Genomic DNA, 11745 nt, shown 5'->3' with positions numbered 1-11745 from the left:
GAAATTTTGAAATTTAAGAAGTGAAATCAGCTCAAACAAAAGTGGTGGCTAAATATCAAACTGAAAAATAACAAAAATCATCTTAAGAGGCACTTCACTGAAGTCCACTACATTTAGCTTAAAGCTTATTAACTAATAATTCTGTGGATTTAGATAATTATTAAGGAAATAAAACGATTATGTACCTTATCATTTATTTGTGGGGTAGTAATGAACAGTTGAAGAAGATTGGAAAATATCCTGTGATAAGATCAACAAACAATAAATTCAACAATAAATTATTAGAACATAAATGGCCAGTGAGAATGTATGTAACACCAGATAAGTTAACTATAATAAAAAATATTTCAGATATTTCAGATAAATGTAATGAATGGAAACGGACCTTATTGTTTCTGGTAAAGGGAATCTGATCCGTTTTGTTGTCATTGGAATGTGTGGCCATGGGACTTTATTGCTCTTGGGGGGCTACTGACAGCCCAAATCTTCGGGGTATTTCTCTATCTGCCTCTGGCCTCTGGGGGGCGTTGCTGCAGCTTTCCAGCGTCATTATTAAGTACATTTTGTGACAGAGACACAGACATTCACACTTTCTTACTCACACACACACACACCAACACGCACACACATAAACACCACAACACAAGATTGTTGGTTTGTGTAACCATGTTTTCTCACATATATATTTTTTTCAGGTGCAGCAGTTGGTGAATCATTGTGTTTTCTGCCCTTTAATCCTTTTCTTCCTATTTTCTCCTCCTTTTTCTTTTTTTCTTTCTTGCTTTTTTCCTATCAACTCTGGCAGTGCTACAATACATGTACTTTTCTGTGAACAATAACACAAATAAATAAATAAAAGAAAGAGAAAAACACTAACAAGAGAAGACTAAAGAGAAACTAAGGAGTTTATCTGGGGAAAGCAAACATGTTTGGCACAACAGTGCATTCAGATCATAATTCTGATTGCAGAAACTGTGAAACAGGAAATTTAGCAACGATGAATGTTTGTCTGTGCAATTTTATTTATTCAGCCTTATTTTTATGCATTTTTCCATTACAAAAATACAGTTACTACTGTTAAACATTTTAATCAAAACGTTCAATGAACACCTGAATACAGAACCACAGCAGGCAAATCAATAAAATAAAGGCCGCTTGCATGCGGCTCCCCGTCTCTCTGCTGCTCTGTGTACCTGGCCTGCACCACTACACTCACTGTCTTTGGAGCGTCTGCTCCCCTTGCTTATTTCACATAATATATGATCCAAGTCTATCGTTGCATGGCCGCATAGCGCCCATCAAAATAAAGTCCTGCCTCTGTGTGCATGGATTCTCAGCAGAGCTGAGCAGGGCTGAAGATTAGACCCTCCCCTGATGAGAGTCGGCTCTTCTCATTCACTTGAGGCAGCTCGTTCATGAACTACACATCACTAAAGCCCATTTCATCAAGACTTTGAATGGCTTCCTCTTTAGAGATTGTTTTCCAGTCATCAGGAATCTCTCCTTTGCCCTGGAATTTCTGGTTATAGTGCTCTTCCAGTTTGTTTTGAAATCTACACACAAACCATTTCCAGTATGATAGTTTAGACCCATCAGGGGTGATTCTCCATGTCTTATACTTTGGACCAGCAGTTCTGTACTCTTTGTAAGGAATGCTTATCTCTGAATCAGGATAGGGGTAAAACTTGCAATTACTCGAAACATTTGTTGTGCAAAAAGCATTGCTCAGCTCCACTGTGCCTCTGTGGGGCTCTCCTTGGATCCCATTAGGTCGATGGAAAGGGACACTGTGGTCATCAGGACTGTGATCTTCAATAGTGTTGGTACAGACAGCTGAACAGAACGGACACTTTACCCAGCAACGCTTACACAGCTGATCAATGAGGATTTCATCCGGCTTCAACTTGGATTCCTTCATCTTATCCAATGAGATGCTCCTCATCTGCTCAATGATCGACGCAAATCCTTTCTCGATCTCTCCCTTCAGAAAGTCAAAATCGTTTATGTTGCTGAAGTTTTGAGAACAAATGGGATCCAGAGTTAGGTTATCATTTAGTGCACTGAAAAACTCTTTCAGCCACGTGTCCGTATCTCCGCCCTGAGTTTGGACTTTCTGTGTGGCAGTAAATAAAGCTTGACTAACAACTGTGTTGATGTCATGAACATTTTTGTTGAGTATAATCACAGCTTCAGCTTTGTGATCTGTGAAGATGTATTTCTTTACTTCTGCTCTGATAAAAGCTTCAGTTTGTCTCCTTGGATTTTTGATGTAGGTGATGAAATCATCAAAGTTTTCTTTCTCAGCGAGTGACTTCAAGATATGTTTCTCCAAGTCCAGAGTGTTCCCATTGAATGCTGGGTAATTACACTTCATCTGATAAGCCAGACCAATGGCAGTCCTGTTGTAGAGAGCCTCAACAGTGGAAACTTTCAGCTTTTCACAGATGAGTTCTCCAAGCACAACAGCAGATGAGTTTCCTTTGCAAAAGCTTCTAAAAACTGTGGAACATTGTGTTTCCTTGCTTTTAAAATATGCCAGTGGATCGTTCTTCATTTTGAACTTTTTATGGGACTCTAGAAGCCAACTCTCTGCTCTGTAGAACATGTCCAGTAAGAGATCGACTGTAAAATCCTTCTTCAAAGCTAATTTCCTCTCTGACAGGAATTTCTCCACTTCTTCTTTCACCTGTTTGGCCACTTCATGCAAGTAAGTTGGTGTGTAGCCTCTTGTAGCTACAGGTTTGTTTCTCATTGTGTCAAGGGACTTCTTTTCGACTCTTTCAATGAGCGATCTGATCTGTTGTTGCTCTGTCCCCGGAATTGTTGTTCCACTTGTCTTTACATAATCTGAATAATCACCAACCTCTGATAAGTTCTGGTATCTGCCACATCTTTTGGATTCATCTATAAGAGCCAATTCAAAACCGAGTTCTTGAAGAATAATCCAACAATCTTCTTCCAAGTTGATGTCTGCAACTGGTGTAATATCTGCTGTTAATTCAGTAATCCAGCCACTCCAAACAGATCTGAACTGTTTTTTAACCTCATCATCTTTGACTTTATCCTTCAGCTGCTGAGCGAGCTCTTTGCTCTTCTGTAGCAGCTTGTTCTCAAAGTCTCTCTTATCATCATCTAGTTTTTTACATGCTTTCTTCTGCTGGATGATTCCATCCAGTTTTCTTTTCACTGTGCTCACCTGCTCATCATGAAACTCCCTGATTTTGATTTCAAATCGGCTTCTCCACTGAGCCAACAATTCTTTCTCTTTGTCATCCTCAAAGTAAGTTTTCATTGCTTTTCTAATTTCTTCAGATGTATTGCTTGTTTTTTCCAAGAGATAGGTCCTCTCAAGGTTGTCAAGAGTTCCATTTTCAATTCTGTTATGAAGCTGGTTTTCAATGGTCAGTATCTTGCTCCTGAGAGCCCAGGTCCAGTTCCCATACTGGACCTCAAGTTTTCTATACACTGCAATTTCAAGTGTGTTTTTAAAACTGAAAACAAAATTTTCATTAAGAAGGGCATTCCACAGGTCCTGAACTTTGGCTTTGAACTGAGAGAGTGAGATCCCACGAGACTTTGAAGCTTTGGCGAGGATGACGTTCTTTAGTTCTTGGATGCTCTCACTGTAACCAGGATTTGGAGGAGCCATGGGTGGACTGCCCTCCCACAGCTGGGAACAGTATTTCACATCTTTTTGCACATCAAATGCAATGACATCACTGAAGCACTCTGCATTGTAAACCTCCTCTTCAGCTGCTAGTTTGGTCATCTGGTTTAGTTTTTCCTGCAGGTGTTTCTTTCCATCCATGTTCTTTTCTGCTGCTGCAACGTCTGTCACATTCTGGTGAACAAACACACAACTGGGAGAAAGTTGAACTTTCTTCATCCTCATGAAAGCCTGAACAACAATCTGTAGAATGTCCTGCATCTCGGACGGATTCTCTCCAAAGATGTTGATCAATGTCAAGTTTCCCAGACCAACAACAAAGGTTGCCAGTTCATTGTCGTGGTAAAGAGTGGCTCTACTTTCCAACTCAAGAGCACGCAGCCCTTCCGTGTCCACCACTAGAACATAGTCAAACTTAAAGTCTTTCTTGATCTCCTCTGATACTTTGAGTAGTTGCATGAAAGCACCTTTGGTGCATCTGCCAGCACTCACTGCAAACTGCAATCCAAACATGGTGTTCAGCATCGTTGATTTTCCACTGCTTTGTAAGCCCAAAACTGACAACACAAAAACTCTCTGGTCCCCCAGTGTCTTGATGACTTCCTCTATAAGACTGGAGATCCATGTTAAAGGCACATGGCCTGCATCACCATCCATCAGCTCTATTGGGTGTCCTGATATCATCAGCTGCGCAGCCAGCTCAGAGTATTTAGACCAGTCAGTGTCTTCTGTCTTTCCATGAACTGTTCTATGGGATTCATAGATCTGTCCCATTTCCCTGAAGATGTGCTCCAAGCCAAAAGATGCAGTCTGCAATTTCTTGGAGATGTCTTCAAGCTCAGATTGCTTTCTTGATAATAGAGTGGATTTCTTGTGTTTGTTTTTCAAAACCAAGACCTCAGACCATGTTGTATCATAGTCTCTGAGAGTCAAAGAAAGATCATCTGTGGAGAGCGCGTCTATTAAGATCTGAGTCCATTTCAGGAAATACTCTCTGTCTATTGGTGGCAATGATAAGAGACTTCCAGTGAACAACTCCATCAGTTTACTGCAGGAAGCATCACATTGTTTCTGACGTATGTTCCTCAGTTCCTGTTGCTTTTTACTTTTCTCTTTTTCAACGTCTCCTTTGAGATGAAACAGCTCTTTGTGTACTTTGCACCAATCATACCAGAGCTGCCCTTGAACAGGGAGGAATTTATCTTTGATCTTTGAGACATCCATGTTATCCTTCATGAGCAGATCCATTATTTCCAAAGCAGCAGATTTACCTTTTTGACAGGCTGGGTCACTTTCATCCACTCTGATTCCAGAGAGCTCTCCCATGGTTTCAAGCTGGAAAGATGGCTTCAAGCTGGGATCATCTGGATAAGATAAAACTTCTCCAATGATCTTCTTGAGTTGTTCAGATACATCTGCTAGGTTTCTGTCTTTGAGCCCGATGATGTATTTTCCATTTTTGTCTTAACAGCATCACAGCTGTTCTCATTAGTGAGATAAATCAGAGGCTTCTTAAACTTCAAAAGAGTTGATATAAAAGACCTACTTTCTTCATTTTTCTGCAGAGATGCAACAAGAAAAATGCTGATAGAAGATTTTTCCATCAATATTTCACGCTGTTCTTTAATTGACAGAGCATCACCATGAAGATTACAAAAGGCAATGCAGTCATTGAAGGCATCGTTGGGTTTTCCAGCAGGACAATACCATGCAATCTCTGCCACACCCTCCATCAGATGGCGAGACTTGGTGCTTCCTAGGCAGTTTCTGTGGAAGAAGGTGTTGTGACGGTCGTTGATCAAAGTGTTCATCAGCTGAGATTTAGACACTGACAGAGAACCCAGGCGGAAAAATGACACCAAGGGTGTCTCAGCTTTGTAGACTGGAATATTCTTCATGGTGACACTTTGTGAGCCACCTCCAGTTTGAGCTACCTTCCAGGTTTTTGTTATTTGTCTGAATGTCCACAATGGACACACAATCTCCTTTGTGACTTGGTCAGGAATAAATAAAGGTAAGGCATACTGACACTGAGAGAGCTTTGTAATTATCATCTGTTGAAGGAAGCTGTCTGAGCAGTGAAATACTGCCATCTGAACATCCATTGGATGCACAGGAGTCTCTTCATTCTCAGGTTTGTCTACAGCAGCTCTCAATAAAGCCTCCAAATCACTGTCATCTGTCTCAGTGATGGCAAACACTGTGGGCTTTAAATAGGCTATCTCAGGACTGTCTGGTCTTACAGGAATATATCTGGCCCTGTAGTCTAACATCATCAGTCTGTGGAGAAAACTGTGAGGTAGATCTTTCTCAGATGTGACGTGGTGCTGTTTCATAGATGGGCCTATCTTAAAGAATTCTACCGATGAAAACTTTCGTTGAACTTTCTCTTGAAGATGAAGTCTGCCAAGCAGTGCCTCAGTATGTCGATGACATGGCTTCTTCTGTAAGTATGAAATTCAAATATCCTGTCACATGAAAGAACAGACCAAACATTCATTCTGATCTTTTGGAATAAATGTTTGTTCTCCTACCTCCTCCTTGTTTTCACTCATGTCATCATCCGAGGTTCCTGCAGGATATCAATGAACCAGAACCACAAAGGTTGGAATCAAAATGTTCTTCTAATGTTTGATGTAAATGTTTTCAGTGTAAAAATGTTATAAAACAGTTTATAATGTTACCCTTCTGAACGGCTTTGGGTAACTCTTCGATTTTTGATTTTTCTGTTGGTGCTGTGCTGTCATCTTCAGTAATGTCTTCATTCACTGGACAGCTCTGAAAAAAAACCCAGATACATTCACTTGGTTATCAGATAGAACCACTGATATCCATACAAGATGATGATAAGATCTTACTTTGTATTTCAGTAAACTATTTTATAATGGAAGTGACTTAGATTTATATAGTACATTTATAGTCTTACTGACAACTCAAAGCACGTTATACTCCAAACCACAATAACCTTTTTCGCACGCATTTATAGAGCACTTTGATCTCTGCACTTAAATACTTTGGCATCAACACCTACGATAAAGTTAGAATCACCAGTTCACCTAACGCATGTTTGTAAAACGAAGATCCTTACTGTCAAATGAACCCTGAATAGGAGAAGTCGGACAAAATGGATGGATGGATTTATTTTTGTTATGGGGGTGAGGCAGCTGTGGCTCAGAGGATCATCATCCAAAAATTAGAAGGTCGGGGGATCTATCCTTGGCTCCACCAGTCTGCATGTTAAAGCATCCTTGTGCAGGATAGTGAACCCTGAGTTTCCACCAGTACATCAGTGTGACTTAATTAATAGAATAATGCTTAATTCCTATGGAAACAGTAAAGGTGGACTTACTGTTTCACTGCTTCTGCATTTTGACTTACTGTTAAATAAATAAGATGTGATATGTTTTGTTGTGCATCTGAACAGGTGATTTCATTATATCCTTGAATCAGAGGGTGTACTTACTTTTTCCAGAGCAGTTTGCTGTTGATTTTGTTGTTTGTCTTTTATTTGTTTTCTTGATTATGTGAACATTTAATAAAAGTTGAGAGAAATCTGCTCTATGACAGTGAATATTAAAGATATAAAGGCTTCATCTTTACCTCTGCCTCAGCTGCACTCGTCTCTGACTCTCCTGCAGGGTCACACAACAACAGGCAGATTAAAAATAAATATTTTGTCAAGCGTCACTTAAAGCTTAATAAAATATTCTGACAAATATGTTGTTCCAAAGAAATGAGCAGAATCTCACCTCGTTTGGTATCTGCTGAATCAGTGTGAGACGTTGGGCTCGTCTTGGTTTTTCCTTCATTAATGGAGATGCTGCTGCTGCAGTCACTGGTGGCCTCTTTACCTGCATCAGCCTGTCCAGCTGCAGGATCGGAGCCTAAAAATATCACACACCTGTTTAACCTGGTTTATCCCACTGTGCAAAATCTGGAGTTCAGTTAAAACTGAGAACATTTTAGCATAAAAAATATGAAGAGTCCAGATACAAAAACCTCTCAGTCTGTCTGTTTGTTTAAAATAAGAACATTTCCAGGTCAGTAAGTTCACCTGAACTGCAGTGAAAAGTTTTTAGTCAGTGATTTTAAAAATGTAACTTAAGTCAGTTCAAACTCCCTGTGAGCTTTTCTTTTTGCAGAAACCTTGAAGTCCACCTCTTTGGACACGAGACAGGAAACAGTTAAAAAATGAATAAAAATGAAACACGATGAATAAAAGCAGAATCAAAAACAAACTGATCAGCAACAACCACGTCCACTGACACAATGTGACAACAAATTATTATTAATAACCTATCCATGGGGAGAACATGGAAACTCCATATAGAAAGGCTCAGGGGGATTTGAACCCAGACCTTCTTGCTGTGAGGCAGCAGTGCTAATCCACCATGCCACCGTGCTGCCCGTCATTAATATGTTCTGAGAATTTTTTAAAGGCAACCCACAAAAACAATAAATAGGTGATTATTAGTAGTGAAGGAACAATATCAGTAAGTATAGATTAAACACAGATGTTGGACTAATGTCCTTCAGTGTTTCACTCTCCTCTGCAGGCTGATGTGTTTGTGTTCAGTATCTCTAATAATTCTTCATTGTGTTTAAACTCCAATCAAACACGTACTTTCAAATGCTCCTGATCGTATTACCTCTCTCATTGGTGGAAGGTGGTACAGATGTGTTTTCAGACTCAGTTCCTGTGCTTGTGATTTTCAGCTCCAGGTGCTGAGCTTCACCAGCTTCATTCAACAAGCGAGACTGAGAAAACAGGAAATGTTTAACAGGTTAGATCTGAGATCTGAGTGGATTTTTATTCTGAGGCCATTCAAGACAAATGTAGATGTTGAAAAGTGTTTGACTGGAAGAGTTTGCTTATGTAAATGCAATTATTTGTAATTCTCATACATGAATATTTTATTAACAATTGAGCACATTAAATGTTTAAATTTAAACATTTGACTATTTCATGAAAAATATGAGCTCATTTTGAATTTGATGCCAGTAATGAGTCTCTAAAAAGCTGCAAGCAGGAAGAAAAAGCTGGAAAAGTAAGTGGAACTAAAAAGAAACAGCTGGAGGAATCTCAGTAAACAGGTCAGTAACATGACTGGATACAAAAAGAGCATCTCAGAGAGCAGAGCTTCTCAGAGGTTCATCAATCTGCACAAACCTGTGTGAGCAACAACAGATGTTCATTGGGTTTGTGTGTGATTATAGTGAGAAAATCTTTACCTTGGTTGTAGTTTCACTTTCCTCCAGCTCATCTACACAGAGAAAAACAGAAAGAACTTTTACTGGATCCGTATGAACACTGTTGGGTTTGCTTACCACATTTTGAATAGAATAGAATAGAATAGAATAGAATGCCTTTATTGTCATTATACAGGATGTACAATGAGATTGGAGGACCACTCCTGTTCAGTGCCATGTAACAGAAAATCAAACTCTCTAAAATAAAAATATTATGAAAATATTATAATCTAGTATGATCAATATAATCAAGAGATATACAGAAATAAACAATGTGTAAAATATACAAAAAATAGCATGTATAAAAATATATACATACATTGGTGCATCTGTACATTGTAAGAAAAGTAAATATGTGTATACATATAATAATGAAGATGATGAATATTGCACTTGGTGAATGAATACTGGATATTACACAATATAGGAATGTCAGATATTTGGTTCTGAAGGTTTCAATTTGTTACTTCAGTTAATGCCATCTTTCATAGATTTGATTCATTCAATTTAGTTGCACTCATGTAGCACCAATTAACAGTCACCTGAAAGTGTCTTATACTCTACGATCCTGTGTGAGCAGCACTTAGTGGGAAGGAAGAACCTCTTTTTGAAATGAAGAGGCCTCCGGCAGAAACAGGCTCGTCTCTGGGGATTTAAATTTAATTCAGTGTTGCCGGCTCTGGCCTCTGGAATACATCTACCTGTGGCTGCTGGAGTCTCTAGTTTGCTTTCTTAGAGTCACCAATCACAGCAGGTTTTACTCAGTGGGTGTGTTCCTGAGAGGAAAAATCTATGGAAAACAAGAATGGGCTGGCTTTGTGTTGAGGGTTTGTCTTTTGGACTATTTTTCCGAAAATGGTCTCCCAGCTGCTCAGGAAGACAGGCTCAGGGACGGCTAACGGGGCTAAGCTGCTTTGGTCTGCACTGACTCGGAGGCCTGATGAGCTCCAAGTTTATTTTGAGCAGTGCCTCCAATTCGTTAAGCCTGACCTCCAAAACTACAAAAAAGGCTACATTTATTACATGCACCATCATCACTGAATGAGGCTGTGGCATAACTAAACATTTGGCATACTTAGACGTTAGATTTAGCAGCTTTTTAGACCCCCCTCACAACTTTTTTCTAAAATGTAACTAATGGCAAATTTAGCAACTTTTTCTGGCAACATCGGTGACTTTTGGAGAGTTTTGGATATAGACCGGAAATCTGAAATCCTCTGATGTAGCCATGTTTTGTGTACATACAGCCTTCGTACTGCATCCCTTCGTACACTTTGGCATCACCCGGACCTCGCTTCTGCACGGAGGGGGGGATCCTCCCAGACCTTGCTTTGATGCCGAGCCCCCCACCACCCCACTTCGACCCCAAGGGGGGAACCAACCCACCCGGACCTCCCTTCAGCCTTTAGTGACATTTGAGTCAACAAGTTTTCTTACACAAAAGTTGGCAATAGCGGACCAGATAAAGGAGGAGGGTTGAAAATAGAGCTAGAGCTAGCAATCGCACCCCACATAACATTATGTAATGTGGATCTAGGCAATGCATTAAAGTCATGTTATTTCATAAAGTTCATTTGTAGTTCTTAGCATATTCAGGGTGTTTTCTTCCTCACTTTTTGTCTCTCCAAATACGTTATTTCTCTCTCCTAAAGCCTCAATTACCACTACATGCAAATGACCAATTATGGAAATTGGGTGATGATGTCATAAAGTGACTTCTAGCAACTGTTAGGACAGCCAACAGCTACTTTCCTTACAGAGGACTTGGCAACAGTGTGAGTAGGAGAGTGCTGTGAAACAGCTGGAGAGCTAGAAGCCATTGCTGAGACTGCTAACAGCTAAGCTAAACTAGTGGACCAGAATAAGCTCTTTTGAGAAATACTACAGGCAGTTTGCAGCTAGTTATACAGGGTACCTGCCTAATTAAATCACTTGCATTAAGAGTAAGAGTGCATTTTGTAAAACATTAACTCGACTAATGATCAAAGATCAGCTAGCAGCAGAACACCAGTGTGCACCGTAAAAGGCAGAACAATAGGAAATGATACAGTACCGTCTGTGACGCAGCAGCAGCAGCAGCACCATGAAGGGCAGAATTTCCACTTTCTTCTTCCTTTTTTTGCTGCAGGCTTGTCATGGTCCTCCATCTCAGTGGTCTATCAAAGATGAATGAATCAGAAACTGTGAAATAACTGTACATCTTGGTTTTATCTTGAATCACGGAAACACAAAACTTTATCATATTTGTTATGGAGCAGCAGATAGTTAAAAGCAGCTGTTAACAATGAACTCCTTTGGTTTTATGGCATCAAATGTACTTTTTCCAACAAATGTAGAATAAACTCAGACCTCTGTGTTACTCTAACAAATGTGCAGATGCTGCGTTGATTGCAGTTCTTTAGCCTACAGACAGAAACTGTGTTCTCAGTTATTCATCTCAGAGATGACAGCATCTGATCAGGGACTCAAACCAGCAACCTGGTTACTTGTCAACTGGTCTTTCCCCATCTATAATTTCTAGCTGTCCACCCTAACATAGCAGAGCAGAACTGGCCCTGATTATACTGTACATATAAATGTTTTTTTAACTGCCAAGTAAAAATGGAGGGACTGCAGTGACTTTACCAACAAGCAGAGTTTTCAGAGGTGATTGGAGAGCAGAACACACTGATCACTGAACTACCAACCAACCGACCTAACAGCAAAAGGAAACCACATCAAATGTGAAAACAGAAAAATCAGTTCCATTTATATAGCACCGAGGTGCTTTATATTTTGTAAGGTAAAGATCCTACAATAATACAGAGAAAACTCCAACGATCAGATGA

The 11745-nt window shown here is 39.8% G+C and overlaps 1 pseudogene; it reads right to left on the bottom strand.

Moving 5' to 3' along the window:
- Nucleotides 1-1420: 1420 nt before the first annotated feature.
- On the bottom strand, nt 1421-11064 carry LOC115773789 (interferon-induced very large GTPase 1-like; annotated as a pseudogene).
- Between the last annotated feature and the right edge of the window lie 681 nt (nt 11065-11745).

This window comes from Archocentrus centrarchus, chromosome 23, assembly GCF_007364275.1.
Source record: "Archocentrus centrarchus isolate MPI-CPG fArcCen1 chromosome 23, fArcCen1, whole genome shotgun sequence".
NCBI lineage: Eukaryota > Metazoa > Chordata > Actinopteri > Cichliformes > Cichlidae > Archocentrus > Archocentrus centrarchus.
Note: the sequence above shows the minus strand (reverse complement) of the source record. Positions and strands in the feature narration are given on the sequence as shown.